We start from the raw sequence: 19,244 nt of genomic DNA on the forward strand, positions 1-19,244 counted from the left end.
CTCCATGGATTGTCTGACATTAGGATGATGTCACTGACTTCCCTGCTGAGCATCAGGGTGCCAGTAATCCCAGGAGCTTACAATCTGCTCTATATACATCACAAAAGATGCAGAAATCACATTATAGCCAATGCAGTAAATGTTACAAAATGACAATGCCACTTGGTATTGATTGACAGCCATTCCCGAGAGTGCACGGAGCAGGAGGACAAGTCTTCACTGCACATGTGTACAGCTACTGCACACGTCCACATTCAGTAGCAGTGAATCCTGGGGGTGCTTGCAGTGTATGGTCAGCTCTCCGGTCACACAGCACCAATAACTCTGTAACCACACAGTGACATTATACTGACTGAATTGTTACAAAGCAAAGAGCATTGTCTCCTGGTAAGCTGCAGAGCTGATAATATACTTAGCAAAAGTTTATAGTATAATTATCCTAGGTTAATTGCCCTCAGTTAACAAAGAAGTCCGGCAAAATTTTTATTAAAGTATTGTTGCCAGGAGGGGATCGCTGATGATATTTTTGAGTTGCTGGAGATAAATGTTTGCGGTAGACACCCTAGATATTCGTTGGAATATATGTTTTGTAAGGCCTGGGAGCATGTTAGGAAGGCTGAGGGGGTGAATGGGGCATACGATTTTACCCCGTTACTAGGAAATATTAGACTTTTGGGACCAGACGCTATTCCAGATATGCGCTATTGGAGGAGTAGAGGGTTAGTTAAAGTATCGCAGTTTAAAGATGGTAATAGACTTAAAAGTTTTAGGGAACTATCACAGATAACGGAGGGTGGGATATGTCCTCTTAGATATATGCAGGTGCAGAGTGCAACCAGGGGGGTGGTGGGGACAACTAAGTGGGAAGTACACAGTGGTAAACTGGCAGCACATATAAAGAGCACTATAGAGAACAAAGGGAGGCTGGCAAGAAGCTATCGGTGGTGGGGAGAAGTGATGGCAGGGAAAATTGAGATAAGTGGAAGTGGGAAAGAGTGATTGGGCAGAGAACAGAGCAGTTTTGGTTTGAAGTTTATAGTTTGGCAGAAAAGAACCTCACGGATAGAAGACACAAGGTGATTCAGTTTTTTATAACGCATAGACTTTAAACGTCCTCATGGCGTAATGGCTTTATGACAAGGGGTCTGGCTGCAATATGCATCCAGAGTTCACGCAGGAGACAATCAGAGGTCACTGTAGATGTCTATGGAGAAATTTGACCTCTTCAGAAAGATGACAAGCTGTCATATTCCAGAGGTGAGATTCGCTACAGGTCAGCAGGGTAGGGAGAGGGACCCACCATTGTAAAAGCAAGAAAGTGGCTCTAGGGGAACCCAGGAAAACCTGTAACTCCCCTAATCGGGTACATACCAGACCCATGGTTGGTATGCCCGTGACCGGCAGGTGATGCCCCGTAGTTTGATGCCCCTGGAATGCTGATCGGAAACGCGCCTGCCAAGTTATGAGGATTTGAAAATCTTCAGGCAAGCGTCTCCGGTCATAAAAGATGGACCATTAGCTCATTAGCATAGTCCCTGTCACCCCCCCTGTGAGGTCAGAGGAGGGAGGGAGACAACTGCTCTCACCATGCTTGATAAGGCAGGGAGTATGATGGGAGAGTGTTCAACACTTGGGGAACTTGTTATGAGTGTGTTGGCCCGCCGTTCCTGCTAAACCCCATAGCGTTCCAGTTCCAAACAGCCCGATAGCAAAGTAGGTTCTGGTTTTCTCCTTTTTATTTTAAGAACTGTTTTTACTGTGTATGTATGTGTCTGTATATTTTGTACCATCTCTTTTTTTTTATTGTGACCTGTACTGTATGCACTGTCCTTTTTTATTTGATATTAAATTTCACTTTAATAAGAGCTTTCCTGTGTTCTAAAAAGGCCCTATGTCTCTGAAGTAAAACGATTAAGATTGTGATAGATGTAATTTGTAGTTGCCTTAGGTGTGCATAAGGGTAAGGTGTCACGTCAGCCTTATTGTGACGTGTGGTGGCAGCAGAAAACGTGTAACTGGGTGTTAGGTTCTGGTTGGTAGCTGATCCAAGACGGTCCGAGGTGAGCCCGGTTGCCTACTAGCCAGAACCTAAGTCACGAGGATCGTGACACATGTCATGTATAATTTGAGGATGTGGTGATTCTTCGTTGTTTTTTTTTTTTTCCCTTCTATTTTTCCCCCCTCACCCCTCTCTCTCTTCCTGTATAGTATTGAATATATTAGAAGGTGGAAAGTCGCCTAAGGAATAATAAGGTGGAGTGTCTCATACACAAAGGATGAGTGGTTAAATTGGACAGACCTTGTGGGGATGGATCGCCATATTGGTGAGGCTATCCTCACAGAGGGGTCCAGGCGGAGAAGGATCCTCGATGATACTGAGGGTTAACTTTTTTGAGGAGTGAGAGAGATGGTCGGCGAGTCGGGGAGACGTGGTGCTCTGAATGGGTGCACATCTCTCTGAGTTAGCTGATAATGTAAGAATGGAATGGTTGGGGTTGAGACACTCCTCATAGATTGGGAGATGGAGAAGAGAGCGAAAGAAATGTTAGGATATAAGATCAATGATATACCACAAAAGATAGTGGTGACTGTGCGTGAGAGAGGGAGAGGGGGGGGGGGGGTTGTGTGTTTTGTTTGTTTTTTCTCAATGTGTATGATGATGGATGCTTGACAAGCTATGGCAGGGGAGAATAGGATAAGTCTATCTCGTCATAGGTGAGGGAGATAAAGGGAGGGTAATAGAGGGTAGGAAGTTATTGAAAAGATGACCTAAGCGATTGATGGACATCCAGGAGGAACCCCCTCTCGGAACAGCTTTGGTTTAGAAGCATTGTAACTAGGGGAAATCTTGGGGGGTAGCTAGTTTGATAGCACTGACCCTGATTGAGTAGATGTGTTTTAAGCCAGGTCTGGGGTGGGGGTTGGGGGGAGGGGAGTTAGGGAGGGTTGGGGTCTTTTTCTCTTGTAAAAGAAATATAATTTTTATATATGGTATTTTTATTGTATATTTTGTACTCAATAAAGTTAATAGAAAGAAAAAAAAAAAGTATTGTTGCCCCCTTAAAGTTATACAAATCACTAATATACTCTTATTACAGGAAATGCACATATAGGGGGAGATTTATCAAACATGGTGTAAAGTAAAACTGGCTCAGTTGCCCCTAGCAACCAATCAGATTCCACCTTTTATTTTCCAAAGCATCTGTGAGGAATGAAAGGTGGAATCTGATTGGTTGCTAAGACAATTCTACTTAACACCAGTTTGATAAATCTCCCCCAAAGTGCTTTTTTCCCTGCACTTACTACTGAATCAAGGCTTCACTACCTGGATAAAATGGTGATGTCACTTCCTGGATAAAATGGTGATGTCACGACCTGACTCCCAGAGCTGTGCGGGCTGTGGCTGCTGAACAGGATGATGGCAGGGGAACACTGAGGGACACAGGGCACTGGAGGGACACTGAGCATCCCTCTGCCATCATCCTCTCCAGCAGCCACAGCCCGCACAGCCCTGGGTGTTGGGTTGTGACATCACCATATCCAGGAAGTAAAGCTCTGATGCAGTAGTAAGTGCAGGGAAAAAAGCACTTTATAGGTACCTTCACACGTACCAGATGCCAGTTTGCAGTGAAATCCGCTGAGGATCCTGGTAGTGTGAAAATCTATGGGGTTACATATTTGCAGCAGAATTTTCATTCCACTTCGGATATGTAACCCGGCCCCTTTAACCCCCGCAGCCCCGGCCTGGAACATACATCACCTGCTCAAGGCTCCTGCTTGCTTCAGGGGCTTCCCAGCATCTTCTAGTGGTCAGCCAATCAGTGCAATGCCCCGTCGCAGCGCACTGATTGGCTGACCGCCGGGAGATGCCGGGAGGCTCCAAAGCAAGCAGAAGTCTGGAGCAGGTGATGTATGCTCCAGGGCTGCCCCTGGCCCGAAGCATACATTACCTGCTGGGCGCCGCGGCTGTGTGGGGCTTCCCGCTCCCTTCGCTTCTCATCAGCCAATCAGTGCACGGCAGCATTGATTGGCTGATGAGGAGCAAGGGGAGCTGGAAGCTTCACACAGCCGAGCAGGTACTGTATGCTTCAGGCGGTTGGGGGTTAAAGGGGCCGGTTCGCATATCTGTAGCAGAATGAATTTTTCGCTGCGGGTATGTGACCCCATAGGCCTTCATTACACCAGCATCTGCAGCAGATTTCGCTGCAAACTCGCAGCGTGGAATCCGCTGCGGATCTGGTACGTGTGAAGGCACGCTGTAAACATTTCCTGTAATAAGTGTATATTGGGGATTTGTATAACTTTTAGGGGGCAATACGATACTTTAACCCTTTAAGGACCGTGCTAACTTTCGTTTAAACTTTCGTGCTTAAAAGGCCATAGCACTTGCATTTTACAACTACAGACCCACATGAGCCCTTATTTTTTTGCGTCACTAATTGTACTTCGCAATGACAGGCTGAATTTTTCCATAAAATATGCTTCGAAACCAGAAAAAAATTATATGCGCAGTGAAATTGAAAAAAAAAACGCAATAATTTTTCTTTGGGGGGGCTTCATTTTTACGCCGTGTGTCCTATGGAAAAACGTAGCTGTTATATATGTTCCTCAAGTCATTACGATTAAAACGATATGTAACATGTATAACTTTTATTGTATCTGATGGCCTGTAAAAAACTAAAACCATTGTTAACAAATATACGTTCCTTAAAATCGCTCTATTCCCAGGCTTATATCGCTTTTATCCTTTGGTCTACGGGGCTGTGTCAGGTGTCATTTTTTGCGCCATGACGTGTTCTTTCTATCGGTACCTTGATTGCGCATATGCGACTTTTTGATCGCTTTATATTACATTTTTTCTGGATTTGATGCGACCAAAAATGCGCAATTTTGCACTTTGGGATTTTTTTGCGCTTACACCGTTTACCGTGCGAGATCAGGAATGTGATTAATTAATAGTTCGGGCAATTACGCACGCGGCGATAGCAAACATGTTTATTTATTTATTTATTTATTTTTATTTGTAAAATGGGAAAAGGGGGGTGATTCAGACTTTTATTAGTGGAGGGGATTTTTTATTAATAAAAACACTTTTTTTTAACTTTCCCTTACAGTAATATGAAGCCCCCGGGGGGACTTCTATATACACAGAACTGATCTCCCATTGAGATCAATCCTGTGTATATAATAGAGCAATGATCCATCAGATCGGTGCTCTATTATAATGGTCTGTTGCAGACCATCTGAATAGATTGCCGAGCCGGGATCAGAGTCATTCCGACGCTGAGCCCCGGCCGGCTCATTAGAACGGATCTCCCCTCCGCGATCGCATCGCGGGGGGGAGATCCCCCACTGGACACCAGGGAGAGGGGGCACAGCTGCTATTCAAATGCAGCTGTCAGCTTTGACAGCGGCATTTGAATAGTTAATTAGCCGGCCGCAGCGATCGGCCGCGCCGGCTAATACACGCGGTCCCTGGCTGCACTCAGCAACCGGGGACCGCGCGCTGCAGAGAGGGCTCACGCCGGAAGCCCTCTCTGTTTACTCTTAACGGCCGCATGACGGGTATACCCGTCATGCGTCGTTAAGAGGTTAATAAACATTTTCACCAGACTTCTCCTTTAAAATATAACCTGCATGATGAACAGGTGCCTTTCCTTCTGTGAGAGCACAAAGGACTAGGACTTCCTGTGTTTGGTCTCTTTTATTGAACAGAGAAAAGACCAAATATCGACAGGGAGGAAGCATGGAGCAGTTTGGCCGTATGTATAAAATTGATATAAAAAAAGAAAACTTGAAAATTTAGTATATTGCAAAACTGCTTGTAATCACAAACCCTGTTAATTTCTTTCACGACAGGTAAACCTTCACCCACTATCATCATGGATGGTCCTGTTAATGCAAAAATATATAAATATAAATATATATATAACGTTGTGTGAACATAGGCTATTTATGTTTATGTCTCCTACATAGACCAAACTATATGCATAGGGCTATCTTCAACAGCAATAAATTCCTAGAAACTTGATAGCTCACAAAAAATGTAATAGACAATATAAACTTTATTAATAATCCATGTGAAGTTCATAAAAACACACATAAAACTTCTCAAGATAACAATACAGACAGATTTGACAGGTGATATAGGTAGGCCACAGAGATCACCCGGACAGGGATAGGTAGTACGGGGAAGCACGGTACATTTAATCTGGGGCCCAACCAAAGGATAGAATAATTACAAAGTGCCCAGTGCAACGGATACAATATCCAATAATTATATATAGCAGCAATGAGAGTACAAATTAAGGTGCAAAATGCTATGGAAATATTAAATATAAACTCTCTCACATATGAGCGACTATTACCTGCATATACACACAGTTGGAGCAACAATGCCTAACCAGCTTCCCAATGAATCACAAGCTAGTGCCGAATATACCTTAAGTCCGGGGACTGCGTGGTCCTCCTCCTCCCCCAACGCACGTTTCGCGTTCGCTTGATCACGGGGCGTGACGCCCCGTGATCAAGCGAACGCGAAACGTGCGTTGGGGGAGGAGGAGGACCACGCAGTCCCCGGACTTAAGGTATATTCGGCACTAGCTTGTGATTCATTGGGAAGCTGGTTAGGCATTGTTGCTCCAACTGTGTGTATATGCAGGTAATAGTCGCTCATATGTGAGAGAGTTTATATTTAATATTTCCATAGCATTTTGCACCTTAATTTGTACTCTCATTGCTGCTATATATAATTATTGGATATTGTATCCGTTGCACTGGGCACTTTGTAATTATTCTATCCTTTGGTTGGGCCCCAGATTAAATGTACCGTGCTTCCCCGTACTACCTATCCCTGTCCGGGTGATCTCTGTGGCCTACCTATATCACCTGTCAAATCTGTCTGTATTGTTATCTTGAGAAGTTTTATGTGTGTTTTTATGAACTTCACATGGATTATTAATAAAGTTTATATTGTCTATTACATTTTTTGTGAGCTATCAAGTTTCTAGGAATTTATTTATGTTTATGGTTCAACAGCGAGCTCCCCTGCGCTTCCATAGTCCAGCTCTGCTCTGCATACTATACACCAATGTTCTCCTGTGGTGAGATTACAACCACCATCATGCTGACAGCGGGAGTTGTAGATTCGCCTCAGGTACACAGCTATACAGGGCGCACATCACATTACGTTCTCTCCGTAAACCCCTTTCTATGTTGTATAAGTCACCGCACAGCTGTGTCCCTCCGCATATGTAGCTATCATGTTTTTTAAGAACAAGCACTGACCCCTTCTCGGCTTTCTCACGCTAGCCATATTCTTCCTCCTCCGTCCCGTCCTTCTTTTCCTCCCCACCCCCGTAGGAAGTAAAGTAGTCCCCCCTTCCTCTTTTTTTCTTTTCCCCCTCATTCTTCTTGTTTTACACCCCATATACTGTACCTCCCCCGCCCCCCCCTCTAAGAAGAAGGACAAGATAACTGGGTCACTGAGACAGGCAGTAACCATGCACCTTGACTCACTCAGCACTGGAGTAACACTTAAATTTGGTAAGTGAGTATGGTGGCTTTCCTAGAAGACAGTGGCAGGACAGTCAATAGAATACCATTGCTTCTGTTTCCTAATCTTTATTAGTGAAACAAGAACTAGCGCCATGGACAGTCCCATTATTACGGTTATGAGTTCTTATACGCGACCTTGATGCTTTGCAGCAGGTAAAATTAGCCAGTCCCTTTATATTTTGCCATCAATAGCAAGTTAAAATGTTCCCTTCAGGATTCTATGTAGACGTTTTGCTGACTAAACAGGAGAACAATGGTGAGGACAATGCAGTCAAGCGCTCATTCCTGGTAAAATAATAAATCTGCTAAAAGGATTGAGTGTATACCATTTATCACAGTAGAGGTGCATGATGTAAAAGCCTGGAAAACGGCAAGACTACTAGCGGTAAAGAATGGCGCAAGGATTTTATTTTATTTTTTTAAATGTCCACCTGTAAAATCTTCCATTAAAACAAAATGCCTGCTGCTGCATCACTGAGGACTGCCAAAGGTAAGAAGAAGTCTAACCAGATTTAGTTAACTTTTACAGAGCTGTAAAGTCTCAGGCCCCCCTCACACTCCCCTCGCTGTTTTCAGGAAGCTTTTCAGAAGACTTCAGGTAACCATCAGTGTTTCCTGACTATAAAAATGGAGGATTAAAAAAAACAAAAAAAAAAAAAACGCTGAAGCGGTGTTCTCCTTCGCTCTCTTGGCTTTGTGTACACACAAGTGATGTCACTTGTGCGCTGCAATGCTGGGGGGCGGGAGAGTTAGTGGCCTATTGTAGCCCGGTCAATTATATTGCCACATTTAACAGTATGTTCTCCTGATTAGCAGAGCGTAGGGTTGAAGGGCCTACTTCGGCATCTGGTGAGACTTGCCTAGGTGCTGGCGTTGGCCCAGGCTGCCATGCAAGGTATCCGCAATTCTTGATAGTTTACTGATGTGCATATATGTCCTATATTTTCCGGTGCTATTTACCGGCATGGACACCCTTCAGGAAAAATTAAAACACTATGGGGGAGACTAATCAACCAATCAGATTCCACCTTTCATTTTCCAAAGAGTCTGTGAGGAATAAAAAGTGGAATCTGATTGGTTGCTAGGGGCAACTGAGCCAGTTTCACTTTACACCATGTTTGATAAATCTCCCCCAATGGGTCTAGAAATTTATCATGAAATCCAGATAAACTTACTGGAGGGCCCTTAAGCCATTTGTAAGCAGCGTGAGGATTTTCCCCTATACTCCCTATTCCTATACTCTATGCTCAGGTGGATTCTACCATCCTTCTGTCAATTATTTGGGCGGACAGCGGAATCCACTTAAGCATAGAATGTGGTCTATGGGACAGGCGGAAAGTCAAGCGGGAGCGCATGGGGGCAAGTGGCGGGATCTGCAGGAAGTTATCCGCGAGAATTCCTCAGTGTGCACATACCCTTAGGGGGAAGCTTTGTTCATACCAGACAGTGGCATACATCAGAAGCTTTCCTTTGAGGTGTATATCCTAATGTATACATCCAGTGCAAGGCTCACATGAAAGAAATGTGAACAGAGTGTACAATGCATCTTTGGCGGTTTCGGTCGGTGCTCTAGTTTCTGACAGCCAGTACAGCGACTACCAGTGCATTTAGACTTCTCATGGCTGTGGTCTATTGGGGGTTAAGAGCCCATTTTCTGGTGATCAGTGGGAGCCCCAATAGATAGCTGGTGCAGCTTCTGGTGGAAATACCCTTAGGCCCCTTACATACATCCATTTTTTCTGTTCACATTTACAGACTTACAAATGCGTACAGAATGCAGACCCATTCACTTCTATGGCCCCATACACACATCTGTAGTTGTTATGGATCTGTTTTGGGGCAATCCAATGTGTGGCCTGTAGATACAGCACAAATCAACTTTCCAGAATGAAGGGGTCTGTGCAATTGTGGACGGTTGTGGATGCACATTGAATGCATGACAAAGAGTTATTAATCACAGCGGGTCTCACTGCTGAGACCACTGTGATCAGGAGATATGGCTGCTACAGCAGCAGCGTGATCCACTTCCTGGCCGTTCACCAATTATGACAATGTCGTTTTATAGACTTACATTGTCGTAATTGACTATTACCGAAATACAGCCGGGGAGTGGATCGCACTGCTTCTGTGCTCTCTCACCTTCTATAGACCCGCTATGATCAATAACTTCTGACATGCCCGATGATATGTCAAAAGTTATTTTTCTTGACAGGGATAGTTGTACAAATACATTCATTTAGCAAACTGGTCTCCTTCTCCGGATATGCTGCTCTTTTCCTTCCCTTGTTCACAGCTTGTTGTCTAGTTTACCAACCACCACTCTTTGGTGATAGGGGTCAGCTGTGATGGAAAATCATGGCTGACCCTTTTTTTCAGAAAGAAATAACGCATATGTTAACATATGTTATTTAAAAATAATTGTCTTTGTATTATTATTATTGATGTATTTATTTATTTATTTTAAAGCACCTTTGATTCCAGATAATAATAAGGGGTTAACCTACACAATTGACACATGCAGAACATAACATTAAAATCAAGAGAAAAAAAAAACAGCACAAAAAATGTAAATACCAGTCTGGTACATAGGGAGAGAGGACCCTGCCCGGCTGGGCTGACAGTCTACAGGGGAGGGTGTAAATGAAATGTATTAATAAACTGCCTTTGGCCTTCCCATGTATGATAGACAATCTAAAAGCAGAGCCATATCAGATGTATAAGAATAAAGGTCAGGTTCACATTACAAGTACCATAAAACACCTTGTACATATTAAAAGGGTTTTCTAAGATCTAAATTAATGTATAAAAACGCCTGTATAGCAGATGTCTGGATAAATCTCCCCATGTACCTTTTTCTGATGTTGCACTTTCTCCTGATATGTTACAGCTATGTGCAGTTTTGCCCTGTATGTATACTTCCTCTCCCTTCCTCTTCTCCCTCCATATCCGGCATATTTAGAAGCTGCCCTGCTCCTGCTCTATAGCCTACGTCCAGTACACTTCCCGTACACATAGACCTCTGCCTGGCTGCCCTTACCCCTCCTTAGTGTCATCCATGTGAAGTACCAGTACACGACAGCTCATTTGTACTGTATGTCCTTGGTCACATCTTTTCAGATGACCTTAACTTTCTCTCATTGAGTGGCACCATACATTGCTCACAGTAATCGCATAAAAGGTATGAAACATAAATCCACAAGGAAGGACTATGGGTAATGACAAAGGCGGAAGAGGACATGGGGTACACATATTCTTCCCTCTGTTGGCTTGCTACCCATATTGTCCCATCAGAATTGCCAGATGGGCAGACAGGCCCTGCCCCATATATAGCACCGACATACAAATACAAAGGAAACAATAGAATTGTGTAATGACAGAATGTTACACAGTTGCCATGGGCCATACTTTAGCATTTAGGCTATTATTGCAGCTTTATATATTTTATGTCTGCTTCTTATATATGCCTTTCTAAAAAAAATGTTATCTACTGTATCCTACACGTTGCCTTTAATAAAGTAACTTGCGTTGAGGCTACTCCAGGTTGTCTTTTATGGCCTTCAGATGTTGTTTGCTAGAAGCTTACTCACTAACTGTGAGGAATGTATAATTCTGTTTTATGGAAAGTTCTAGACAATGTATTATACAGTCATTTAACAACTGAGGTTCCTGTAATACAGTTATTAGTTTTTTTTTTCTTTTACACGATTAGTTGCAGATTTTCTAGTCCAGATTTGCTCATACCTGCCCCTCGGAGTCATGTAAAATGCTGGCTTGTACAGAGCAGTATGCTCCATGGGGCTCTTAAGGCTAGAAAACAAACTTCTTCACTGTGTATAGTTTTTTTTTAAACAATTTTTTTACAGATGCCAGTAAATGTTCATCATTTAAAATACATGACAAGGGGAAACTTAAAGGGAATATATCACTCACATTTTCTTCTACTGATTAGAGTCAGATGCTAAAAATTGTTCTTTTATTCTAATCTGTTTCTACTTTTCGACTATAGTGGTTTTTTTCTTTATATCATTTTTTGTACATTGTTATGGGGGCTGCCATCCTGCCTGAGCTGTTTTTAACAGAATTTAGTGACATGCATAACTCATGGACATAGACGACAATAGACAGAGTCTGTCCCCTTGGGGTGAACGTGAAACCTTAGCGTGATCTGTGACCTGTGAAGCGGTTATTCCACAGAGAGCTTCTATTGTCTCCTCTATCTACTGGTGTCACATGTTGCTGCAATGCTATACAGCTTAGTTTTGTACCTAGTGGTAAGAATAAAAACTGCATGATTTCAGAATAATTTTATAATATAGACCAAAAAATTGACAATTAGAAACGATGTCACAACTTCTTTAAATCCTCCTTCTGCTTGTTCTATGTTCATAAAAAGGAAAGGCTAAAATGCTTCCCCCAGCCAGAACATAAGACATCAGCTTGTTGGAGTCTTCAACACAGCTTCAGGACCCCTGCACTCATGAACTTCCAGTGACCAAATTTTTTGATCTAGCGCCATTTCTCGAGAAGTGGTCAAGTGCTACTACTGCGTTCCACACCAAGGTCAGTTACATTGCATTTGGAACAGCTGGTACCGTAGTGTCTGTAGCATGCCTTGTTCTATTACTTTTATGTCCCTAGGCATTCTTTGTAGTAATAATCTGTATTATGTTCTTATTGGAAGCTTTAATTCGCTTCAGCGCATCAGTGCCGCACAATTATGGCGTAGATTGTCTTAATCCCAGTCATTAAATAAATGGCGTGTCTACAGAAAGGTTTTATTGTTGTATATACAGGTAGCACAGAACAGAAGTATTTGGAGTGCAGGTCCGTGCCTGTGCGCTTCTCAGCCTGGGCTTTCATTTACGGAATTATGAGCTTGACAATAAATATAACAGATTTTTCTTTGGTTCTGCTCATACTGACAGAATGGTTCAGTTTGATCCGGGTTTCCCTGCTCCTGGCGGGCCGTGCAGCATAAGTCAGGCACCCTATCCTGCCTGTTAAAGAAAAAGAACCAGAATCCTAACTCATCCCCCAGTAAAGTAATGAAATATTTTAGGATTTATAAGGCCTCCTTTCACATTCTGTTTCTGCACTTTGCTGGAGTTAAACTGATACCAGAACTGATTCCATGCCTTCCTGTAGCAACATTTTTGGCCTCCTGCATCAGCGGGGAGGGTAAGAGCATCCCTACTAAGTCATACACCATCCATCATTTGGGCAGATGTTCTGCTCCTCCACAGTTAGCAGCGATCTGTACAGATTGCCCCTTACGGTCCTTTCCCTTTCCTCGCTTTGTTGGGCACACTGCATCTCACACTTTTTTTATTTCTTCTTTTTATTTCTTCTTGTTTATGTTTAGGAAAACTGGCCCAACGCACATAGAAATTATGTTGGCATCAAATATAACATTTTAAAAAACAAACTACATACTACTGATATATTTGCGCCAACCTAACAAATGTAGTACCTTATGTCTTGTGGAAAACTAAATCTAAGAAGCCACTGTAAACAAGACCAAATCTTCTTGTTGCTCCAGGAGGTATTTGGGAAGCCAAGCACTGCTCAGGCAGCTGTTTTTTGCAGTTTGGGTAGCACCTATTGACATTAATGGCAGTTACCTAAACAGTGTAACTTTGTGATCTACGCAATTTATGTAACTCCCAAAAACAGTAGCGTGCAGTGCAAGGTCCATTAACATGAGTCGTAGTTACTTCAATGGGAGTTACAAAAACCATCTAGATTCTAGAACAACTGCCTCAGCTGTTTTAAGCTACATGACCACCCCCAATGGTTGCAAGCGGGCTGGGGGTTGTCCCAGTCTTGAGTTAGTGGGAACCGCAACTTTTGGGCAATTATGGTATATACTTGAACATGCCAGAAGTGTCCAGATGGGAATTACCATTTATATTTCCTCAGGGTATCCAAAAACGTCTGATAGAGTCCCACCTATCCCATCTAGCCGTGTTGTTCCAATTATGAAAACAGCCAGATGGACTGTGTTGTTTCTATAAAAGGGGTAAAATGTGCCAATTGTGCCCAGTTTGGTGGCATTGACAAAATTTGGCCATCTTCTATAAATAGTATAAAACCATATAGCATAGATCCTCATTTTTCAGCTGTTCATGCCCCATGCCATTTAGCACAGGCTGATCCTGCCCTAGTCTGAACGTTCTTTCTATCTCGGACTATTTCCCATCCCTTTCCCATACATACTGTAATACCTGCTGAGTGCAGGGATGAGAGAAGATTTTTTTTTTTTATCCATAGGGCTCATAGAAGCCAGATGGCCACTTATGTTTATGGGTATACAAAATCCCACTCATGATGCGTGGTTAAGTGATGAATTTTCAGGAACTGTATAATACTAACAAGAGATGAGTCTTTCAGTAGTGGGTGGTATGTGAGCATAGTTTATGCGCACTGAGATTTACCTAAACCGCTACATACAGTTACATTTCACACCATTGTCACAATAATATTAAAAACTATGGACACTTTTTAATGCATTCACTCATTCTGTGCACGTTAATACGGACAATGTGCTACAGAACGGAATACCAGATGTTCTGTAATTATGGCCCATGTGCGGACAATGTGCTATGGACCGGACTTCGGAACTCCCAGAAACCTCATTTATTATGATGCTGCGAGCTCTGAAACGGTTTCAGTCCTCGCGTTGTGGTACTGACACAGCTGTGTCAGTACAGTAGTGCGAAGATTTAAACTAGGGATTAGCGAAATTACGGTACTAGCAAAGCACTTCACTAGAGTCGGCTTGACAGCTGTCTTTGAACTCTGTGCTGCTTCTTTATGCCGTTTCCCAGTACTGGATCCAGGCACCCGGAGCGGCACAGCATGGGGTTCTAAGGCAGCCGACTGACATGCCAAGCGAAGCGCTTCCCTAGTACTGTAAATTAGCTCATCCTTAATTTAAACAGTTTTGGAGCTCCAGGCTTCATAATGAAAGATGATTCTGGGAGTTCCGAATTCTGGTCCATAGCACATCATCCGTGTGAATGCCCCCTAACATCTGGCAACAGCAGGAATATTTCATTTGCTCTTAAGGGCTTCTCTGGCAGCCATAGTTATTCCTTTTCCTGGTATCTCATGCTGGCCTCAGTATGCCTTGAGGCTGGATTGTTCATTACAGTTAACCTCTGAGCTTCTCATGGACTGAAAGCCTAGTAGGCTGAGCCCTGGATTTATTTGGATCCCTTCCTGACAGTTATATGATATATTAACGACAAATAGAGAATGCATGAGCTAGTAATTTCACTGCTGCTTGGTCATCTCTTCTGTACTGATACTTAAGCGGTCTCACTGAAATAATGCCGTACTGCGACGGTACCGCAATAGTGTGTGAACATTGCCTGATAATAGTATAGGGGGATGTTTAATTCTGATCAGCTGCACTTGAAGCAAATATTCTTGACGAATAGTCTTTTAACTTTTAACTTAAGAAACACTGATCTAAGCAACACCCTTCCCAGCTCTATTTCTCACATACCCCTCAGGTGATGTTTTGAGGATTTCCTTAAGGCCCTTTTACACGTGCCGATTATCAGGTAGGAGCGTTGCTTCCTTCAGCCAATTATAATCAGCCCGTGTAAAAGTGACAGTGATCAGTCAAGAAGCGGGGAAACGCCTATCCTCGGCTGATGGCATGTGTTTAGCCTGGTGTAAAATGTATAGTTCTTAGCCGCATCTTCCTGCGTGGGGATGTGTGGCCCATAACACCAAAAGCAAACAGACAGCATGAATATTCATATATCAGTGCTGTCAGTTTCCAGATGACAAAGGCAGTGCATACTTACAACGCTGCTGTGTGATCTGGCATCCTGCTCTCCCATCCAGCTCTGGCTAACATGTGTCTTCAGGCCACTGCCTCCTTTAGGATAACTGACACCCAGAGGAGACAGGGAGGCCTAAAAATACTGCGGTGGAAGAGGAGAGAGTGGGATGCTGGATCACATAGTAGCGCAGAAGGTATCTATGCACTGCATGTGTGATCTGAAAAAAATGACAGCACCGATTTTATATATATATATATATATATATATATATATATATATATATATATATATATATATATTTATTTATTCCACCCCCCCTTTGTATATGAAAGTCTGCTATAACTTTAAATAGCTTGTAAAGCAATAGGTTAGGGGTCATTCACATGTTCTGTACATGGTCCAGCATGTATGAATGACCCCTAAGGTTCTACTGCTTACCATTTTTTCCAAGATTCCCCCCCCCCCTCCATTTGGGGATGTGACAAAGAACAGTTACTGTGTTTTAGTGTTTTTTAACTTTTTTTTATCCTTTAGTAACTTGCGTACAAAAAACCTTCTATAGCTATGGAATTTTAGAGAAGGTAATTCTAATCTTACAGCATTGATTTTGTGTTGTGCACATTGGTCACGTCTGCAGTGGCTGGAAGCTATTGTGCCTTTCGTTATGCAGTTTGCAGGTCATTTATACTTGACACAGAGCTCCTTTAGCTTCGGAACGGGAGCCAGACACCTAATTTTTCCCACGTTGATCACTGGATCATGTGGGGTTTTAAAGTTGAATCATGGGTCAGTATTTTCAGTCCATGTTTGAAGCAGACTTAAAGGTCAAAGGGTCAACGTGCAAAGTATACACGACTACTTTATGGTTACATTATCTTTTATTCAGATCTGAGTTGTGCTAATGCCTAGTATGAGATTCTCTGCGTCTAAAACTACACTACATTTGCGGTATACATTGGCAGGATGGAATGCCAGTGTATACCACAGCGTAACATAATAGTCACTCCATTCAGTCTATCTGTAAGTGTATATATTTTTTTTCTGCGAGACTCAAAAGTGCAGCCGCCTGCGCTTTTGAGTCCTGCACAACAAAAATAGACGGATCATAGTCACTGGTAGGTTAAACTAAAATGTATTTTTTTAAAAAATGCAAAAAACTTTATTACAAAAACACCCAAAAAATTTGTAACAAACCTAAAACTGCAGAATGAAATGCCAGTGCATTTCAAATGTTGATGCGGATTTCCTGCTGCCGATTTAACCAATTTAAATAAGTAGCTGAAATCTGCAGCATGAAATACAGATTAAGGCTATGTTCACACTACGTTAGAGACCGGCCGGGTCTCGGAACGGCCGGATCATCTCGGCCGGTACTTAAGTACCGGCCGGATGATTTTTCCGGCCACAGAGCTCTGATGCGGGGCATCAGCGTGCGCCCGCATCAGAGCTTCCCATAGCCAACAGTGAAGCAAGCGGCCGGAGACGCTCGCTTCACTGTGTGAACTGACAGGGCTTTCTGCGGCCGGAATTCAGTGAATTCTGGCCGCAGAATACTGACATGTCAGTTTTTTCTGGCGCAGCATTGGAACCCGGCCGGAGCGCATACGATGTGTGTACTCTCCGGCCGGGATCCTATTCAAAATAAGTTCCACCCCTGAAAACTACAGCCGTAGTTCTGTGGCGAGAACTACGACCGTAGTTTTACGTAGTGTGCAGCGGAACTCCTGGCATGATCTGTTCTGCTGCACACGGTCTGTATATATGGCGTTTTCACAGAACTTGGGAATAAGGCCTAAGGGCCCTATTCCACCAGACGATTATCGTTCAGATTATTGTTAAATCGTTCGAATCTAAACGATAATGGTTCGGTTGAAATGCAGTTAACGATTAACGACCGAACGAGAAATCGTTGATCGTTTTATAAGACCTGGACCTATTTTTATCGTTGCTCGTTCACAAAATGTTCGCAAATTGTTCGCATTGAATAAGACGTCCTTCAGTCCTTCGCAGTAGATACGAATGCAATAGCGAAGAAATAGCGAAGAAAAAACGATCGCAAATACGATCATAAGTAACGATTATCGTTCCATGGAAATGAGTGAACGTTTTAAGGTCTTTCGCAATAGCGGTTAATCGTTAACGATTATGCGAACGATAATCGCCCAGTAGAATAGGGCCCTAGAGGCCCTATTCCACGGAACGATTATCGTTCGTATTCGGCCGATATCGGCCGCTACGGACGATAATCGTCCGGTGGAATAGAGTGCAACGATCAGCCGACATCGTTCATGTCGGCTGATCGTTGCAGTCGCTTGTTTTTCAACATGTTGAAAAACAAGCGACTGATATAGCAGCGATCTGCTGCCGTCGCTCCGTTGAATAGGAGCATCGGCAGCAGACGCTGCTATATCCTATGGGCTGCCCGGATGATCAGCGATCCCCCGGGCAGCCCCCCCGCAGCTCCCCGCCGCCCCCTCCCGCACTCACCCGCTCGCTGCAGCCGCGTTGAATAGCGGCGGCAGCGAGCGGGGAACGAGGAGCAAACGAGCACTGAGAGCGCTCGTTTGCTCCTCTAAACGACCTGTGGAATAGGGGCATAAGTGTGTGTAGAGGTAGTTTTCAATATACATGCATATACATGCATATTTTTGTTGTTGTTATCATGCTTTAAAGCAAAGCTGAACTTACCAGAAATCCAGGTCCAGTGTCCTGAAGGCAGATTTTTAGACTTGTGCTAGTTAAAAAAAACAGACTAAACACAGGAATTCCAGCCAGTACAGAGAGTCACGGCTCAATATGTCCATCAATCATATGACTGCCTTCTCTCTGTTAGCGCTCAGATGGCCTGGGATATACTCGTTACATTAAGTACAGTGCAGTATAGAGATTTTCTTTAACCCTTTAAGGACAGAGCCAGTTTTCATTTTTGCGCTTTCGTTTTTTCCTCCTCATGTTTAAAAGTTCCCTGCGCCTGCATATTTCCCCCTACAGACCCACATGAGTCCTCATTTTTTGTGACACCAATTAAACTTTGCAAATACAGACTTAATTTTTCTATACAATATGCTGGAAAAAAAAAAAACTGAAAAAAATTATATGCGCAGTGAAATTTGAAAAAAAAGGTGCAATTCCTTTTACTTTGAGGGGTTTTTCTATTTACGCCGTTCGCCCTACTGACATGTTATCTATGTTCCTCAAGTCAGTACGATTATATGTAACTTGTATAACTTTTATATTATTTGATGGCTTTTAAAAAATTTAAACCTTTAAAGAAAAACTAAATGTGTTTAAAATCACTCTATTCCCATCCTTTTAATGCTTTTATTGTTTGGTCTATGAGGCTATGTGAGGTGTCATTTCTTGCACCGCAATCCGTTCTTTCTTTTGGTACCTTGTTTGCGTATATTCGACTTTTTGATCACTTTTTATTACATTTTTTCTGGATTTAATGTAAACAAAAATGCACAATTTTGCACTTTTGGGTTTTGCGCTTAAGCCACTTACCGTGCGAGATCAGGAATGTATACCAGGGGAGTGTTTTTTTTAATTAATAAAAACACTTATTTTCACATACAGTAATTAGGAGTCCCCTGTGGGACTTCTATATACACAACACTGATCTCCCATTGAGATCAATGCTGTGTCTATAATAGAGCACCGATCCATCAGATCGGTGCTCTATTATACTGGTCTGCTGCAGACCATCTACATGGATTGCCGAGCCATGATCAGCGTCTTTCCGGCACCGACTCCCGGCCGGCTCATTACAACGGATCTCCCCTCCACGGTCACATTGCGGGGGGGGGGGGGGGGGGGGGGGGAGATCCCCCACTAGACACCAGGGACAGGGGCACCACCACTATTCAAATGCAGCTATCAGCTTTGACAGCT

General features: G+C 43.1%; 1 protein-coding gene across 5 annotated transcripts in view; it reads left to right on the forward strand.

The window, feature by feature from the left end:
* The window catches only part of CCNI (cyclin I), a 77,666-nt gene that overhangs the window by 41,551 nt on the left and 16,871 nt on the right, over positions 1-19,244 (forward strand). The window contains exon 1 of one of the 5 annotated variants that reach the window (XR_011363860.1): positions 11,970-12,117. The exons of the other annotated variants lie outside the window; for them this stretch is intronic. The gene's annotated coding sequence lies outside the window, so the exon portion shown is untranslated. Of the gene's footprint in view, positions 1-11,969; positions 12,118-19,244 lie in introns of those variants that run through there. 5 annotated transcript variants of the gene reach the window in all.

This window comes from Dendropsophus ebraccatus, chromosome 7 (genome assembly GCF_027789765.1).
Source record: "Dendropsophus ebraccatus isolate aDenEbr1 chromosome 7, aDenEbr1.pat, whole genome shotgun sequence".
Lineage (NCBI taxonomy): Eukaryota > Metazoa > Chordata > Amphibia > Anura > Hylidae > Dendropsophus > Dendropsophus ebraccatus.